Source organism: Lissotriton vulgaris, chromosome 7, assembly GCF_964263255.1.
Source record: "Lissotriton vulgaris chromosome 7, aLisVul1.2, whole genome shotgun sequence".
NCBI classification, from domain to species: Eukaryota; Metazoa; Chordata; class Amphibia; order Caudata; family Salamandridae; genus Lissotriton; species Lissotriton vulgaris.
In genome coordinates, this window is record NC_141695.1 from 721,636,927 (window position 1) to 721,649,726 (window position 12,800).

Consider the following 12,800-nt stretch of genomic DNA (forward strand, 5'->3'; position numbering starts at 1 on the left):
CTATGTCAAAGGCCGCTAAGAGTGTGCCATGCTTTGGTTTTTTTTCGAATAAGAGCGGATCTCCAATAGCAATGGCGTAGGTCATACAATAGCAGTCCACCTGTAATCTCAGAGATGCAATGCAGCACTTCTTTCCAAAACGCAGCAATTATTACGCACTGCCAAACCATACTATAAGCTGCCGGGTACATCCGGGCTCTACGCCTCGGGGTCAGGTTTGTGTGATGAATGTAGTTAAACCGCATATAACTTAGACCCGCATTTTTAGAAATGCTTTTCGCCGATCCAACAATGTTTTTCCATAATGAAGTTGACATTTCCTGCCCTAGTTTGGCCTTCTATGATTCTTTGGGTGGAGCCAGTTTTATATCCTGATACTGTAATAATGCATGACATAGGACTGTTCCCGCCTTCTTATTTTGCTTGTTTGTTAACATTAACATGCTAAAACATCTCCCAACGTGCCCCACGTTTCGTTTGTTTAGTAAGAATTATGTGGTCCCAAAGCCACATGTTATCAAGTTGTCAAAGGACCGCAGATGGCCATCCCCTACTAAGCCCACCCACACCTCCAGTCCCTCATCCTCTCAGATGGCTGTACAGCTCAAGGATCGTAAAGTTCTGTGTGCAATATTTGCTAAGGTCTCAAGGATCTGTTTTATCTTTCACTTCCATGAATGTTATTTTGGCTGCAGTGTGTGTACGAAATCGGGATTATACTCTAATTAAGATACCGTGATATAGGGATATTTGTAAACCAGGTCATCCAACCTAGATCACTGCCTTCTACTTTGAATCTTAATGTTATTTTTGACCTCCTTTTGTGTACAGTGTATCTGAAGTATACTTCTAACCTCAGATTCCTCACCTTTAAAATATTACCCTGGCTTCAGAATGGATCAAGAAGTTTTCAGAGCAGTTCTCCTTTGAGCCACTGAGTGACTGCAGCTTGACCTCAATATGCCCAGAAAGTGACAGAGGATCTGCATATAAGCTCCAACCCTGTGTGACTATGTCTGTTCCTTTCTTTCTGTACCTTTGAATGCTGTTCCAGAGCACCGCTCCCTTCTTCGTTGGTTCACGGTCTTATCTAAACTAAATTGCAGATCTGCTCATTGTGGAAACGTGCTTATTTTAGTACGCTACCCCAGCATCACTCAGCACCACCACATTATCACTCAGCACCACCACATTATCACTCAGCACCACCACATTATCACTCAGCACCACCACATTATCACTCAGCACCACCACATTATCACTCAGCACCACCACAGCACCACTCAGCACCACCTCAGCACCACCACAGCACCACCACATTATCCCTCAGCACCACCACATTATCCCTCAGCACCACCACATTATCCCTCAGCACCACCACATTATCCCTCAGCACCACCACAGCACCACTCAGCGCCACCACAGCATCACTCAGCGCCACCACAGCATCACTCAGCGCCACCACCCAGCACCACCCAGCACCACCACAGCACCACTCAGCAAAACCACAGCATCACTCAGCGCAACCACAGCAACACTGGTTCAAGTATGTTCTCTCAATGTTTCAAGCTTTATTACAAATGTCACAAAAAAGATGTTAATATTTCACTTCTGTTCTTGGATTTTCATCACAATAAAATACACTGAACATAATCTTCACAAAAGTTATTTACAAAAGTATAAGCCATTGCCATTATAAATTACAATCACGTTTATTTAAGTATTAATTATCTAAAAAAAATTAAAAGCCATTGTTATTTGTAATATCAGTACATCTAAGTCAAGTAAATACAAAACATGTTGCATTACAAATGCTATAGGTGTCACATTTGCTAAAGTTATAACTATTGGTATTGTAAATGACAAAGCTATTAATTTAGCTATTTTCAAAAACAACACCTAAATAAAAAAATTGTCATTTACAAGACAAATAGCTCAAACTTTCCTAATGCGAGACTTATTGCATTTCCAATGCTGGTTGTTCTTGCCTTCTCTGTTGACTCATGAAAACTTAATTTGTTTTTCTGATAAGCACATTTTATTAAGTATTGGAAATGCATAGTCACTCAAATTCAGAGACCGACAGCAGTTCCCATGTTTAACATGGGCATTGCTAACCTACTTAGTTCTTTATCCTGCAAAAGGGCAGTGTTTGAATTTCTGCATGTCATCTCCTCTTTTAGGTGTGCCTTTAACCCCTTGCATGCTGATGACGGCCCCCATCCGTCATGCACTACGGCGCTCGTGTGCTGATGACGGCTGCGGGCCGTCATAAACCCCCCCACTCGCAATTTTGCCGCACAGGCGCAGAATCGCAGCAGCATGCAAGGGGTTAACTACTGTAATCTACCTTCTTTGTTTAGGGTTTAGGTGTTCTTCTACAAAATGTAATTTGCCATCAAAACGCCTTATAGTTTACTTTGACATACAACACTTGTTTAAATTAAATAAACTTAGGTGAAACAGTGAGTTCTCTGTGGCTAGTGCAGATTAAACATCCATTTCCATCATCCTTGGTAATTTTTATTTGGTGAGTTACTCTGGAGGCCAGGGTTGCATCTAATATAGCATGTTCTAGGTCAGCAAGCCTAGAAAAGCTTGGACACAACAGCTGGAAAGAATAACTGGATGCAAAAAGGGGATATTCAATACACAAAAGAAGAATTCGGGGCACTAAAATCATGCACTGGTACTAGTATATTTATATAGGGTTGAACAATTATGGTAGTTTAAGAGCTGGGAACCTGACTTCTCTAGTTCCCTTTCGGATTACCAAAAACACAAGTTGCAGATCTACTCAGCACATACTCAAATAATATATAATGCGTATCACAAGATTAGTATCCACAAAAGACAAAATTATTCCAGAAACAATCAACAATCCTCCAAAGAAAGTGTACAAAGTGCCAAGGTTTTTGTGAAACTGCTTATTTTCTTCTTTATTTGTTTTGATGGACGATCATTCATTTAAAATACAGTGCAAAAATTATAGCCATCATTGCCGACGCTACGTGTTTCGTCTCCATGAGACTTCTTCAAGGCTATAGGAATGTTCAAAAAGAAAAGATGTTTTTTGTGTGAACATTATTCAAGCAATTTTAACAATTCTACAACATTTAAAACTATGATCATTAAAAGCACATTTACAAAGATATAAGAAAGGATTGTAATATTTTCAGCGAAAACATTGTAAACATGGTTCCAACTGTCATCTTTTTACTTACACAGTAACATGGATATCAAGAAACATTCACAAGGAGACCCATTTTCCTGATACTTGTACAGAGATTAGTTTACACTCGATGTACAGGAGCATAATCCATAACAAGCGAAAGAAGAAGGAAAGTAGCCTGGGGTTTGGACCATTTTGTCTCAAATGAGACTAATTTATTTAAAAAAATGTTTTTCTATGGTATTGACATCACATAGCTGGAAACAATCATTCACATTACAGCAATTGTGCTATTGCTTAGAATGTGCATTATTATTAATCATTGGTTCGAATCAAAGATATACAAATCCTCATGCATACCTTTCTGTAAATGAACAACCAACTGAAAGTAGCACTGCGCCGAGAACTTCAATGGTGAGATGAATTTATTCATAAAAGAACAACATCTGAGAAGAAAACATTCACTGAATTTTAGTTTGCCAGTTTCTAATTATAAAGAGTTTAATCAATTATATAAAACACAGCTAAAAATATTTGCTACGATGTAATAAAAGACCTTACATACCGTTTTATTTTTTGAAAGGTGAAATACTTTTCTTTTTATTAGGCCCGTGGTGGATATCGTCGAAAAAACTCCCACGGTAGTACAATTGCCCCGGTCTGTAACAAAACTAAATACATCTTGATGTCTTTTATTGAATATTTTCCTTTTTTTTTTTTTATTTGCTAGTCAAAATTTTAAACAGATCACCCGAACAGAAATACTTTTTTGATTATGATATGCCACGACGTGCATCATTACAAGATGGCCGCCATGACTCCAAGAAACACTATGTGACCACAATCACGGCTTTGAAGCAAGACTCGAATTCAATGTGAGACAAAGCTGCCTAAACAGGGTATTGTGAAAAATATTCAATAAAAGACATCAAGATGTATTTCGTTTTGTTACAGACCAGGGGCAATTGTAATATCTTGGGAGTTTTTTCGATGATATCCACCACGGGCCTAATAAAAGAAAAGTTTTTCACCTTTCAAAAAAGGACCAAAGTCCACCTCCTGTGATAGGGTTGTACATGCAGACAGTCTCCTCAAGTAGCCAAATGCAGAAGGAGCAGTTTGTTTCCCTTAATGGACCTACAAATTCCTGAATTAATAATGCACCAAACCTCTATCAGAGTAGTAATGTTCATGACCTTAAAGGCACTGATTGATCTCTTTTGAATTTAATGGAGGTGATCAGAGCCAGAAGAAAATCTATGACCTGGAGTTCAGTGTGGAGCAGGATAGCACTTGGGTGACTCGAGCAGACTCGTCCATGTGCAAGCGAGTCTGATACAGCAAACACAGCTCAACTTTCTCTTCTAGTCAAGGTACTGTACTTTGTGCTGATTGAGTGCATTCAGATTTTCAAGGCCTTCAATCTACATGAGGAAGTGTATTCATCTTGGGCACAAACACTGGTTGATATCGTCACGAGGGACATAATCAGTTCCTGCAACCTTTTCACCCAAGATAGGATCGTAACAATATAGTGGAGAGAAGATCCTGTACCTGGAATTTATACTTGAAAGTGCAGAACGTCCAAGCGCCTATTAAGCTTTGGACAGGTTCTCCACGGTGAATAAGCCGAATAAGTAGATTCAATATATACTTCAGTTGAGCCTCTCCTCTCCCTCTGAGATAACATACAAACCGTATCATTGAGACGTTAGAGAAGTACTTCTACCTGGGATAATCTTAGCCTGCTTTTCATGAGTATCTATCTTCACCTAATTGTGGGATACTGGGGCACATTTGAATTATCTTTAACTCTTTAAAATAAGTTAAACGTTTAGTTATTCTTTAAACTCTTATTTTTTAAACCCGTTCTATCTAACCCTGCTTATCTAATATTATAAACAAAATATTACGAGTGGCCACAAGAATTGTGCAGTGTCGGTTTCAACAAATGGGATTTCCGCTCTGTTTAGCAGGGAGCCCTGAACACAACCTTTTGGCACTGCAGGCTCACACAAGTAGCCTCACCATCACAATTTCCAAATGACTTTTTTAACAGTATTTGTTTTAATCTTACTCAACCGCCGATGCTCTCTGGGTCATGTGCAATTAATGTGATGAAGCTACCGTTGAAACTAGAAACGGACTGGGTACGAATGGCAAGGAATTGGAGCAATTTGCCATTTTGCATCTGCAAGGGGAGAACCAAATCTAAAACTCTTCACATACGCATTAAATATGATATCCTTTCTATCCTAAGCACCCAAATCTGAAACCCCTCTATATATGCCATATGTAGTATTATAAAGAGATAGTATGGGTTTGTAGTCTAGCCATGCATCTTGGCGGTTGCTTGATTCGGGAGCTCTGGGCCCCAGCTTCCTAATCACCAGCGATCCTCTGCACATCGGCCTGGACCCTTGACATCTGCAGAGGTGTGTCCACATAGGTGACGGGGGGCTTTCGGTGGGGGGGGGGAGGGGGCATGGACCCTGAGCGGCTCCCCCTCGAAGTTTGCTTGACTCCTCTGAGGCCTCTGGGAACATGGCTCAGCCCTGTTCCTGCCAGGCTTCTCCTTGCCGGGCCACCCAGGACCCTCAGGAGATGCCAGAGGTGATTGGATGAGGTGAGGGGTCCCCCGTGGATCGGCAGCCCCTCCGTTACAGCGCTGCTATTCGACTGGCCGTCTGCATGGAACCTTAGGGGATTCATGGGAGGGGGCGGGTCTAGCACCCTAGAAAGAGTAGGGTGGCACCAGGGCCTGTGTCTTTGCCCTGCCCGATTTGTGAGTACAAGGGCTGCACTGGGGCACATCAGAGCCTGTGGAGGGCCCTTACTTTGGCAGATGTGGTGTCCTGTGCTTAAGGACCGCACTTTGGATTTTGTGTGCCTCCTCCGTGGCTGAGACCTCTTGCAGAGCACCTGCCCCGCCAGCTTGTCATGCTACTGCTTGGATCTCTGCCTCTTTTGGTTCCATGTTTTGATTGGAGCTTGCTTGGTGCATCAGTGGGGGCAAAGTTCTACCTCTTTTCCTTTGGCCTCCCCAGTTTCTACGGGGGCTTCTCATGCTGCCCTGCCTCCTTGGAGGAATCAGTTGGTGGGGTAAGCGGGCTCCTCACCTTTTAGACCTCCGCTGACTGGCAGTAGAGATGTGCCTGGCACCCTTCATCGAATCCTCTGAATAGGGTAGACTCAGTCTCGTGCTACAGCCCTATTCAACCTGGACACTCCATCATATTATCCTACTAGCCCGGGCCTCCTCCATTTGTTGTATGGTCCACTCTTCTTTCGACCTTCACCGCAAGCAGTCTCACTCCTAGAATGGTTTGCTGCTTTTGGTCGAGGGGCTGGCCGCTACCTGGCAGCCCTCGGTATTCTTGTTTTGTTTTATCTTTTGCTGTTCAGTTATTATGTGCAGATGGTCTGATCCGCAGCAAGCAGTTTCCTGACCCCTTTCTGTTTTTTGGCAGGGGGAACCCAGGAGGGGCCACCGGGGAGGCTGATCAGCGCCACTCTTACTCTTCTCTGTCCCTGCTGTTGGCTTCCTGTGGCAAGTGGAGGGGCGGACTAGCAAGTCATCTCATAATAATAATCATGTATTTGTAAAGCGCATAGCTACCTGTAGGTTTCCCGGCGCTGGGGACGTCGGGAAGATTAAGCAAGCAATTGCCCAGAGTCACATGGTGCTGGGCAGACCCGGGCCGCTGGTGCCAGGGATCGAACGGTGATCCCCAGCGACCGGCGTCAGTCGCCCTGGCCGCTGCGCCACACCTCTTCCACATGATGTCCTAGAAGTATAATGTTCTCTCTTAAAACATCCGAGGCATGCATACCTCGGCTAAACGATGTCGCGTACATACCTTTCTCAAGTGGAAGGGCATACACGTAGCCTTACTGCAGGAGTCTTGCATTACTAGGGTGGTGGAGGCGGGGGCAAGTGTTCACCACTAATTTCTCAGCCTATGCGAGGGGGGGCTGTAGTCTGGGTGAGGGCAGGAACCCTGCTTGAGGTGTTACACCTAGAGATTGACCCAGATGGCAGCTATGTTCTCCTGGAGTCATACCTGAATGGTAACCATGTCCTGTTGGGGTGTACATATGCCCACAACACCGATCAACCTAGGATCCTGCACCGTCTTTCTCTTGTTCTGTCTCAGTGGGCCCACTTGCCATGGTTGATCAGTGGTGAGTTTAACCCAGTTCTGGATCCAGCGCTGTACCGTTACCACTCACTGCTGCCCTCTACTCCCACGGTTGCTAACCCTGATTACACTCCTCTGTCCCGAGGTCGGTTCAGTGAACTCACAGGTCAGTGTTAATGCAGTTTTACTTGATCACATTCCGCGGGAGCGCGAGTGACGACGGCTCGGGTAGGGTGGTTACACTACCGTGGCTCTCGGATGACCAGCAGGAGGAACTAGTAGCAGAGATACAATTGGAGGACCTTCAGGCAGCCCTGCAAGGCATGGCCAGGTGTAAGGCGCTTGGCCCGATAGTCTTCTGGTTGAATTTTATCAGGTGTAGGCTGATTTAATTCTCCCCCGATTATTAGATACCCTGCGGGAGGCTAAGCAGGCGGAAGTCCTTCCCCATGCTGTGTGTGAGGCGCAGATTGTTATGCTCCCCAAACCCGACCGGGACCCCAATGATCCTACCGCATACAGGCCCCTGTCCATCCTTGGAGTGGACGCTAAGTTATTAGCCAAGGCTCTAGCTCTTAGGTTGCGGAGAGTGGTGAATTCCTGGTGCATGAGGACCAATGCAGGTTAATGCCTGGGAGAGGAACGCATATGAACTTGCGTAGGCTGTCCCATGTCCTCCACCCTGTCGCAGACACAAACCTCAGGGCGGCAGTAGTCGCCCTGGATATTGAAAAAGCCTTTAATACCCTCCGGTGGGACTACCTCTGGGAGGTATTGCGAAGAATGGGGTTTGGAAGCAAGTATATAGCATGGGTCAGGCTGCTGTACCATGAACCGATGGCCAGAGTGGGAACTGGGAGACATATAACCAAAACCATTGTAATTGAAAGGGGCACAGGGCAGGGGTGCCCATTGTCTCCGCTGCTGTTCGCCCTGACCATGGAGCCTTTGGCGATACATTTGCACAGAGATATGGCTCGTGGGGCATAGAGGTAGACAGTAGTAATCACGTAGTCTCCATGTATGCAGACGATGCTCTCCTTTATCTGTGTGAGCTAGAGGGGGCGATCCAGCGGCTCGCAAAATACAGGATTCCTTCAGGATCTCTTCCGGTCTCCGTATTAACTGCAAGAAAACCAACCTGGGCTTCCTCGCCGCATTGGCGCGGGGAGCAGTTCGCGATCTCCCTGCGGTCGGCATGGATTGAAAGTGCGATCGCTTCCGGTACCTCGGAATACAGATTGCCCATCGATCGGAGGCCCAGTATGATTTGAATATGGGTAGGGTCCTCGATAGTCTGCGTGCGTCGATAGTGCTTTGGAACATGTTTCAACTTTCGGTTATGGGGAGGGTTGCGGTATCGGAAATGATACTGTTGCCTTGATGCCTCTATGTGCTCCAGAACTCCTTCTGCAAGATCCCGAATTAAACGTTTGACACGCTGAACAGTCGCTTGACTTCCTTGGTCTTGGCTGGAAAGCATAGCAAAGCCAGATTGGATATACTAAAACTAGATATGAATGGGGGCTTGCTACAATATGCAGCTCAGTGGTGCGTGGGGGAGTTCACGATTGAGACGACCTACTGAGGAGCTGGAGCTTGGGATACAACTGCAGCAGTTCTTAATGATGGGCCCTAGGGTCCCTAAAACGTGCCCGCGCATAATCCGCTGGGCCACAGAGGCCTGGAAGCAGGCAGTGAACTTGGTGATCAGAAAGGCCCCGTATGCTAGCACATTACCTCTGCGTTGGTTGAAGGGTTTCCAGAATATCAAAGAGGTCATGGATCTCTCGAAGTGGTATGAGGGGTTTTGTGAGTCGGCGGGGGACCTATATCAGAACTGCAAGTACATGACTTTTCAGGAAGCGCAGGACTGGTTCCAGGTGCCTGCAGGGCACTTCCTACAGTATACCAAAGTATCAAGCACTATATGGGAGATGTGGACAACATTCCCCAATGAACCCGGAGAGTCCAGCACGCTGGTAGCCTTGCTGGACCCTGGGTCTAGTCATGGGCTCATCTCCCGCATCTATACGACATTAAAGGTGGACCGGGGGTCAAATTTAGACAGGATCAAGGCGAGTTGGGATGATGACCTGCCCATCCCGTTGACAGATTGTGAGCAGAGGAGAGCACTGGCACAGGTGGCAGAAGACACAAGTAATGCACAATTCAAGCTAATCCAGTTCTATTATCTACACCGCACATATTTGACTCTTCATTGGTGAGTACCCCTGGATTGTCTTCTGCATGTCTGAATGTGGCACTGACCCCGCCACTTTTTCGCACATGGTATGGAACTGTCCGCGGCTGCAGCAGTATTAGCTCCAGGTGTTGCTACCTTTTCGCACGGCTACGGCGGTGTGTATGATATTTCCATAAAACACTATCTTTTGGGGGAGCTTTCGACATCCAAGAAAGGGACTAGGATGCGCTATAAGTTTGAGCTACTAGGACTGGTTTTGGCTAAACAACATGATCCATTGGATACATTCAGGACCGCCTGCGTGGAACAAATGGAGGGATGACCTTTGGGAGTAGGGGGTAGCTGAAGAATGCCGCCTCAGAGCACAGGATTGAGAATGCGGCGAGTGATCTCCTTGAGTGGGAGCCAATGCTGACCAAAGTGTCCACAGCAACAAATGAAGGTGAGAACGAGAGCACACATAGCTCCCCGAGCGATGGGCCAACTCTGACACCTCCCGAGGCAATGCTATCACCCGTACCCTCTCACACAATGAATGCATGATGTATAAGCAAGCTATGATTGCACCGCTAGTTTTCCATTTAGGTTAGAGGTAATGCGCCACCTGTCTGTTACTGCCACGAGGGTGGAGGGAGTGGGGGTTGGGGTTGGATTTAGAGAGGGCAACTTGATTCCCTGTTGTGATTATTGTTGTTCCTATGTCATTCAGGATACTGGTTCTATTGTAGACAAAATTACACTTACAAATAAGAGTATCTCGGCTCATGAGTAGTGAGTCCGTGCAAAGCCAGAGGATACGATGTTAATAGGGCTGGATGTATATTATGCTATAGTTTCTGACATGCACATGTATTTCCTTGTTCTGGATACATTGGAAACAGTGATTAAATAAAAACAAGTTTAAAAAACAAACAAAAAAACACTGAACTTGCGGGCCTGTCTGCAGCAATTAGATCTCTTGGACGTATGGCACTACCACAATCCGGGCTCCCAACTCTACTTCTATTCTCCTCTGCATCGGATCTATTCACAATTAGACCGCGTATTTTGTTCTTGCTCCCTTTTATCACAGCTCCAGATTATCTGGGTAGGGAATTGCCCGATCATAGCCCTCTGCTGACAGGACTCAACTGGGGCTGAATTTCCTCCATAATACCTATGCGGCGTCTGTCACCCAGTGTTCTTGAGGATGCCCCCTTTCGAGATACACTCGCCACTAAGATCCAAGAATTCTTTCACTTTACGAGGGTATGACCGTTCCCGTAATTGTGGAGTGGGAGGCCTTCAATGGTGTGCTACGTTGGGAAAGCATACAGGTGGTGGTTGGGGTCCGGCCTGTGATTCTTCGTGAGTTGGAGGTGACCAAGCGCGATCACATGGCAGAGCTACAAGGGACTGTGGACCTTCTGCTCCTGCCTACCATGATCCTTTTCTGAGTGTTACAAGACCATTCAGAATGTGTTGGCCCCACTGCTCATCCGGCTCTTAGGGGCCTTTGCTGCCGGGGCCGTTCGGCCACAATGCGTGACACATCAGTAGCTTTTACTCAAACCAGCAAGGACCCGTTGGGCCTAGCATCCTATTGCCCTATCTCAATCCTAAATGTACACTAAAAGATATGGAGTCTAAAACTGCCCCACAGGTTTCAGCGGTATTTCCGCGCTTGATCCATAGCGATCAAAACAGATTTATTCCGGGGAGGAACACTTCCTAGTGTGTCCGCCAGCTATTCCGGATCATCGAGGCGGTGCGGGCAGTTAGCCTAGAGCAGCGACACTAGTGTTGGGCATCCGAAAGGCCTTTCATTCCTTTAGCTGGGATTCCTTTTTTGCAGTGCTGCGGAAATTTGAATTTGGCCCTTACATCACCGGAATCCTCCTTCGCCTATGTACATCCCCCTCTGCTAGAACCCCGTTTGGAAGGCTGATATCAGGGTCTTTCGTGTTCGGGCGTGGCACTCAGCATGGCAGCCCTCTTCTCACCCTTGCTATTTGCCATGGCTATGAAACCATTGGCTTCCCGGGTGCAGGTGGAGGGACTGGACTGGTATGGGGTACTCCCCTGTACAATGGAACCCGTGTGGCCTTTTTTGTATGCGGACAATGTCCTGCTACATTCTCCGTGGTTGCTTTGTTGCTTTTGGACTTTGGCCGACTGTTGGGACTATCGGTCAATAGGGATAAGTCCTGTTTGTTCCCGTTGGTGCAGGGGATTAAGCAGAGGGGCATTGATGTAAGAGGGTGGAGGGGGGAATCTGATGCGAGTCCTCCTCTGTTTGATACTTGAGGATTGGGGTATACCACAGGAGTTCGGGCCTTTCTTGAGAGTTATGTGATCGCAGCTGTTTCTTTGATATGTCCATCCATCCCCTTCTGGGTGTCACTCAATTTATCAGTGGCTGACCAGGTGGCCATCTCAGAGCTTCATCCTCCCCCGCCTCCTTCATTAATTTGTAAATCTCCCCCTTTCCCCTACTCATTTCCTATTTCGGGACCTGCATGCCCTTTTGGGGGATGTCCTCGGGCACGGTCATAAGGCTTTGTGGCGCTTGCGAAACTCCAGCTTCCCCTGAAGTAAAGTGGCCTCGGGGTGCCGAACCTCGAACACTTATTACCTGGTGGTCCAGTTCCAATGGCTTTCCTGGTGGTTAGTGGGCTGCTACTTAGCAGGCACTGGCACAATTGGTCTCCACCCCTCCTTCCTTGGGGCACTCCTCCTCCACCTTCTCCACTCCAAAGTGAGCCTCCCTGACCTGCCTCTTCTCACGAGGTAGCCCTTGCATGCATGAAATGTGTGCTTTGCCTTATCAGGCATGTTCCTCCCGTATGTCCTGACCATTCCATGGCTTTGATTTGCCTCACCAGTGGCAGCCTCCAGGGGTAGGAGGAGATTGGTGTCACTTGTAAGGGTGATCTTCATGCAGAAGGACAGCTGCTGCCATTCGGGAATCAGATGCAGCAAGATTCCCTATAAGATGGGGCCTTGACACAACTAATTTGCTGGGCAGAGCGATTTCATCACCTGGCTTAGAACGTCTGGCTTCTCGGGCGATGTCCAGGCAAACTTGATGGACATGCCGTTTGATTGATCCTGTTTTTTGGGGACAAGGCAGACTCTACCCTAGAGCGGTTCAAGAACTCTCGCGCTACGGCCAGATCCTTGGGCCTCTCTTCTACACCTCATGGCAGTGTAGCTTTTGCCCATTTTGTGGCAACAGAAGGGGGTTCCAGCCGCGTAAGCCCTAGCTCAGCCACCGGCCTGCGCAGACTTCCCAAGTTGT

General features: G+C 46.7%; 1 long non-coding RNA gene across 1 annotated transcript in view; it reads right to left on the bottom strand.

Annotated features, from left to right (window-relative positions):
• Positions 1 to 2,917: 2,917 nt before the first annotated feature.
• The window catches only part of LOC147702333 (uncharacterized), a 33,224-nt gene continuing 23,341 nt past the window's right edge, over positions 2,918 to 12,800 (bottom strand). The window contains exons 2-3 of the long non-coding RNA XR_015297226.1: positions 3,533 to 3,618; positions 2,918 to 3,041 (exon numbers count right to left, since the gene is read on the bottom strand). This is a non-coding gene — a long non-coding RNA (uncharacterized LOC147702333). The remainder of the gene's footprint in view (positions 3,042 to 3,532; positions 3,619 to 12,800) is intronic.